Source organism: Rhinolophus hipposideros, assembly GCF_964194185.1.
Source record: "Rhinolophus hipposideros genome assembly, chromosome: 3".
In the NCBI taxonomy this organism is placed as follows: Eukaryota; Metazoa; Chordata; class Mammalia; order Chiroptera; family Rhinolophidae; genus Rhinolophus; species Rhinolophus hipposideros.
In genome coordinates, this window is record NC_138049.1 from 4,749,076 (window position 1) to 4,755,801 (window position 6,726).

The following is a 6,726-nucleotide window of genomic DNA, read 5'->3' on the forward strand; positions in this document are numbered from 1 at the left end:
TCACAAACAGAGAAAACGCTGTCATTCACTGTCTATTTTCCCTCTTTAAGAGTCAAAAGGGGGCCTCAGATCTTCATGCTAATGAAACCTCACAGTTTGTTCTGTCTGGGCCTCATCTGCACAGCAACCAGAAGCTTCCACAGACCAGCAGTTTCAACCAAATAGTTCAGGAGCCAGTATTCACCCGTTGCAATGGTAAGTCTGGAGTGATTTCAGCTGTCAAGCGCCTGGGATCCCCAGACTCTTACAAAGGAGATTTGCAAAGCTTGTGGTCTTTCCTTCCTAATGTATTATAATTTAAACTGCGGTTGTAATAACGAGGCAAGTGCGTGCACTGGCTCCCCCCAATGCTGACAAAAAAATTCTGTGTGACACAGATTCTTGTTGGAACTGAGAGTGAAGTTCTACAAGCATCCCACAAGGGTGTCAGCCCGGCCCACCCCTGGCCCCGCAGCCCCACCGGCTCCTTCCCCTTCCCAGCCCCGGCGAGCGAGCCGCCCACTTCTCCTTTCCAGCCCCTCCCACGGTTTCTCCACCGGACTCTCCTCTCCTCCTCCCAGGGCCCACGGCAGGGCAGCCAGCTTCCTCCACCTCTCACCCCCGCCCCCTCCAAAACAAACACAAATTAGAAAAAGGACAAAGGAGTTCTAGTTATTGAAAGGCACAGTTTTAAAAATTACAAACATTGGGAAAATTACAAGGTTGCTAAAGAACCTCAGAAAAATCCAGCAGGGGTTTCCAGAGCCTGGCGGTATTTACATTTCAATGGAGACCGTTAAAGCATTTGGAATATTTCCCCAACATTCTTACTAATCTTCTCTGTAGTTAGAGGCCCCCCCCCCTCACCTTCTCTCACTGGGGTGTGCTGCCCTGGTTCTTGGGGATGGGAGGGTGGGGTCCAGACCCAATCTCAGACCCCTGGACCAAGGAATTCCTTCTCTTTCTCCTCCTAGGCTTCTCCCTCTGGCTTCAGACTAAGTGTTCTGACCTTCCGTTTGCCACCGTGGCCCCGAAAAGAGCACTTCCTGCTTGAGGGCTCGGGGATCCTCCCCCGCAGGACACACAGGACACTTGCCCTCCAGGCCACTCTTCACTGATCTTATGGTTGCTTCTGTGCAAATCCAAGACGTCTCCATGCCTCTGGAACAGAGCAGGGTGTGGGTCTCCATCATGGGACTTAAGCTGGCCTGGCCAGGTGACACAGTGATGAAAGTTCAGGCTCTGCTGTGTTCTTGGGAAGCTTGAGCTCAGCAGCCCTCAGTGTTCTCAGCTGCAAAATGGGGACACTAGTCACACCCACTTCAGTGTCACTGTACGGATGAAAAGCGGCAGTGATTATACAGCACTTAGCAAGTGCCTGGGACATAGCCATTGCTCAATAGATATGTGCCATTTTTAACATCCACTTACCACTTTTAGATGGCCTACTCTGTTACACAGATGTGAGATGCTGGGGATACAAAGGAAGCGAGTAAATGAAAAATGACAAAGCAATGGAAGGTCCTTTTAACATTTTTTTAATTAGTTTCAGGTGTACAAAACAATGTAATAGTTAGACATTTATCATTTATATCCCTCACACTGTGTGAACCCCCTTGCCCCCATCCACTACCCCTCTGACATCGCACACAGTCATTACATTTCCACTGCCTCTATTCCTAATGCTGTACTCCACTTTGAATGGAATTGTGCTTTAAGCCCTTCAGGAATGTTGAGGAAGGAGCAACTAACTCCACCTGAGGACAAGCACAGGGAAAGGTGTACAGATCATTGTGGAAGCGAGTTCCTACTCGGGAAGGTAACCTGTGCACACGGTGCTGATGGCTAGTCCTGCCCTTGCATGAACTTGGCCAGTTCAGCAATTGCTCTAATTTAATGAATGGATCCAGGCTCCCCAGTGGCCCTTTGGACTCAGTAGGAAAGAGCCATGTGGACGCTCTCTGTGGACACCCACCTCTCAGCCTGCTGGGCTTCCAGGTGAGGTTTCCTCGGAGATGCTGTGCTTAGTGTGACGGACAGATTAGTAATCTGGCTTCCACTGAGTCTTTCCCGTGTCCCTGCCCAACCCAGGCCTTTCTAACATCATCTTGTTTAGTCTGCCCAACGACCCTGCAAGGTCAACTTGTCTTGTATCAAATCCTGGCTCCGACAATTTCTAGTTTTGCAACTTTGGGCAAGTTAAGTAATGTTGCTGTGCCTCTGTGTCTTCATCTTCCAACGAGGATGTTTGTCCCACCTGACAGGTTGATGAGGGGACTATGTGAGCTGATATACGCAAAGCCCTTGGAACGGCCCCTGACACAGTAAGAACTTGGTAACTGTTATTATTATGCCACTGCAAGTGCTTTAGTTTTCAATCCATTTGCAGACTAGTGCTGACTGATGAGGCAAAACTTGATAGTGATTCACCAAAATGTATTTCTTCTTTTTCCCGGGCACACAGCTAATCTCCATTTCCTACCTCTCTTGAAGTTGGGTGTGGCCATATGACTGAGGTCTAGTTGATGGAATATATACTGAAGTGATGTGTGCCCCTTCTAGGCCTAGCCTCTCAGTGTCCCTGTTGTGCGGGGTCTCCTGCGGGGTCTCAGCCCCCGCTCCCCACATAAGAACTCAGGACATGGTGAGGCCAAAAAGAAACACCCATGGAGGCCAAAAAGAACCCCATAGGTAGGGGAGTCATACCACTATAGTCTCACCAGCAGCATCCGCCTCTCTGCAATCCGCTCTTGCTAGCTCAGCCACCATCTTCTTGCTAGCCCCCATTTGCTGCTAGCGAAGCCTTGGCAGTTATATTATTGGCCAATGGCTCACTGGTTACAGCTGACGGCCAACTAGCCACAGCTGATGGCCATCAATCACAGTTGATGGCCATTTACTACCTGAGCCAGCACCTTTCCACGTTAGGCCGAGAGCCTGGAAACTGCATTCCTGGCTCTGTCCCCACAGTCCCCCACCATCATCTGTCCCATTGGGGCCAGCAGGAATGAAGACTTGTTGAGGATGTAGGTCCCAAAATGACTCCCTGGGGAAAGGCCATTCTGCAGAGCTCCTCACCTGCATGGTTCTGCTCCTTAACTGAGAAACACACTAGTATGCATTTGGCTAGCACACTAGTCAGCCTTACCCATACAACTCATATGCATGAGCTCACTGAAGGATCAATCCTCTAGGGAACTGTCAGAGCTGTAGTCGTCTACCCAGCACATTTCCCCTTCCTCCCCCTCCTTTCCATAAAACCAGTCTCGTTTTATGGTAAATCTAGTGTGACTTCGGTGTGGCGTGACACCTCCTCCACCATCTGCAGGCAGTGCACACAGGACTCTTGGCCCTCCAGGGTGCCACCTAACCAAGGCAGGCTAATCAGTCATAGAAACCATTGGAGTTTCCCCCTGGAACTCCAGCAGAACAGTGATCTCTCTCTCTCTCTCTCTCTCTCTCTCTCTCTCTCTCTCTCTGTCTTTGAGGGGATTGCTGGTTTTAGAGAATGAAGATATTTTAGGGATCTACCATGTTTATTTCCTGGAAAATAAGACCTACCTGGACAATCAGCTCTAATGTATCTTTTCGAGCAAAAATTAATATAAGATCTGGTCTTATTTTACTATAATATAAGACTGGGTCTGATATATGATATGATATGATACCCGATCTTACATAATATAATACCGGGTCTTATATTAATTTTAGCTCCAAAAGACTCAGTAGAGCTGATTATGTCTAGGTCTTATTTTGGGGGAACCACGGTAGTGGCCATGGTGATAGTTACCGCGTGGAGAGAGTTTGCCAAAGAGAGAAGCCAACGTGAGGAGAGCCCCTCCAACATGGAAGCACATTTCTGACATCATCTGAGCTCCTGTATTTGTTATGTCTGGTTCATATTTCCCAGTTACCTTGGTCAGTGAACCTCCTTTTGGGTTATGCTAATTAGAGCTAGTTTTCCCTGTATGTGAAACGGCAAGTTCCCAATTTACCAGTTTTGCCCCTTCTCATAGTTTCCTTAAGCGTCTGACTCCACATACTCTCTCCCTTCCCCCAGCATCTGCGCTGAAAGCCGTCTTGATAATCCTATCTTCACATTATGTAAAATATTAAAATTCCTTAAATAATCAGTCACAGTAAGAGGCACAACTTCCACTGAGAGGAGGGTATTAGTCACTCACATGTGGTCTCAACTGATAATACTCACGTAGAGGGAGGGAGCTGGCTGTATGTGCTACAGAAAAGATCCCATCAAAACAAATGCAATAGGCCCGCCCACATTTTTTTAATTGCACTTGTGGGTGTCGGGGGCGAGTGTCCCCAGAATGTGCCACCCTGGTGTGCAGATTATTTTGAACTGAAATCAATTAAAGTTCAACAAACTCAGGAAGGGTATTTTTCCCCTTTTCTTAAGGAAATTCAGACAGTAAAACCTGCTTAAGGAAGAGGACATTGGCATACTTACCTTAAGCATTTCCACCCTAGCATTAGTCAAGAAGACTCCAAGCATGTTTACTAGATACCCTCCCTTTCTTCCCCCCACTCACCCCTCCACCCTCCACTGTTCTGGGTTGCCTAACAAGAATTTGCTTGCCAGGTGTGTTCCACTCTTCCTCAAGTACATATAAATTGCCCATTCTCACTTCTGAAATCTAAGACCCCATCCCACCCTCTTTCTCCTTTGTCCCAATGTTGCCTCACTATCTTTGGAATTTTCATTCTTATGTGAATTCCCCGTGCATGCACATGTATTAAAATTTTGATTTTTCTCCTGTAAATCTACTGTATGTTGTTTGAATTATTCTACCAGCCAGAAGAATTAAAGGGCTAAGGGGACCATTTTCCAGGCCTCAGCACACTGAACTTTTATTACTAAAGATTTCTTAAAGTAATGATGAATTTGGAATTGAAAATTGCCTCCATATTATGTTGCCTTGTAATGGGACTTGATCAATAATAATACTTTGATATGTTTTTCATTTAAAGCAACATAGTTGCAATGCCAGACACTCGTAAAATTGGAAATAACAATATAAATTCATTTTTATAGTTATACAAGTTATCCTCCCAGCCTTCACTTTAGTCTTTTGCTCAAATAGAATACATCCCCCAATATTTGGTGGAAATGTTCTATAAAGTATATAATCCACTTGTTTTGTCTCAAATAATAACAGGTGGTACAAGACTTTTATCTTTGAATTTTATTTTGAAATTCTTACTCAAACCAATTTGTTATAAAAATGGACAATTTTAAAATACTGCTAAACTGTTCGCTATCAATTTCTTTCATTCTGGTGAAACCACTGGCCATTTGACCTGCAAGTTTTCTTTCCCCGTATTTATTCATTTCCAGGCTTTGAATTCATTAGCTCAGTGTAACCACACTTAGGAGAAAAGACTAGCTTTGTCTCATTTTTTTTTATCTTTACCCTCCATTATTCTCCCTTGCTCTGCACCCCCCAAACATTCCAAATATTCAAGAATGGGGTTTTAAAAATCTTGCTGCATGTTGCTTGTGGAAGGGAGAGTGTGAAGTTATTGTCTCATGTATACAGAGCTTCTGTTTAGGATGAAGAAAAAGTTCCAGAGAGAGATCATGGTGGTGGTTACACAACCCGGTGAATGTAGTTAATGCCACCGAATCGTACACTTAAAAATAGTGAAAGTGGTCAGTTTTATCCATATGGACACATTAAAAAATTCTCGTTCATACTTCCTGTCTTGTATATTTGTATACATTACTAAGTATAGATTCATCACTCATCTGGATAGCAGAACCACAGGGAATGAAGAAGTCAGTGAAATATAAAGTGTGAAGCAATTTCGTTCCTTAAAACACTTACAAGACAGAACAAAGCACACACATCGGTCGCCAGCTGTCTTAGGAAAGCTGCTCTGTCTGCTCATGCGCAGAACAGCGCCAGACCAAGGCATTGACAAGAACTAGATGAATGACCCCCCGGAGACCATAGGGTTTGTATTCGACTTTCCATCACCTTTTCATCCTTTTGTCCCCCTTCTTGATTCACATGCAGATTAACCCAGAGCAACTCCTCACTAAATACGCTTTTTCACTCTAGTTTGGAAGGTAGAAGGAACATCTAAATATTTATGAGGCTTTTTCTCCCGGGTTTATGATGCGCCCTAGTTGGATGTGGAGGAATTACGTTAATGAATGCATGCCTGCACACACCGACACAGAAACCGGGCAAAGGGAAGAAACACACACACAGCGCTTTGTCGGCACTCACCAAACAGTTCCCATGAAAAGGAAGAAAAGAGCGAGGGGGAGGAAGAGAGATTTAAAATCTGTTGCCAGGAGAGAAATAAATGGTACAGCTCAACACAAAAGCAAGAACAAAGTTTCATCTTTGCTCTCTGGAGTAGCAAATGTAACTGTTGTTCAAGTCGGTACAATGTGAACTAAAACATGGGGATTGAAAACTGAGAACTAGCTGGCCTGGCTCTCCTTCCCAGGGACGAAGAAAATTGCGGACAGAGTTTCAATATTGGCAATCAATCATTTATTAGAAAACAAAGAACTGACCAACATTTCCTTGTTCTTTATACACGTTCCTTCAATGTAGGTTATTTAGGTCTGAATCCCTAAGAAGGTTGTTAGGTTTTTATTGTGCTGCTCAAATATCGTGTGCCCCGTAGATACCGTTTTCATTAGGCTAGCTAAATTCCACTGTCCAGTGAATTCACCCTAAATGTGTTTGCATGAAATTATATCTCGTTATG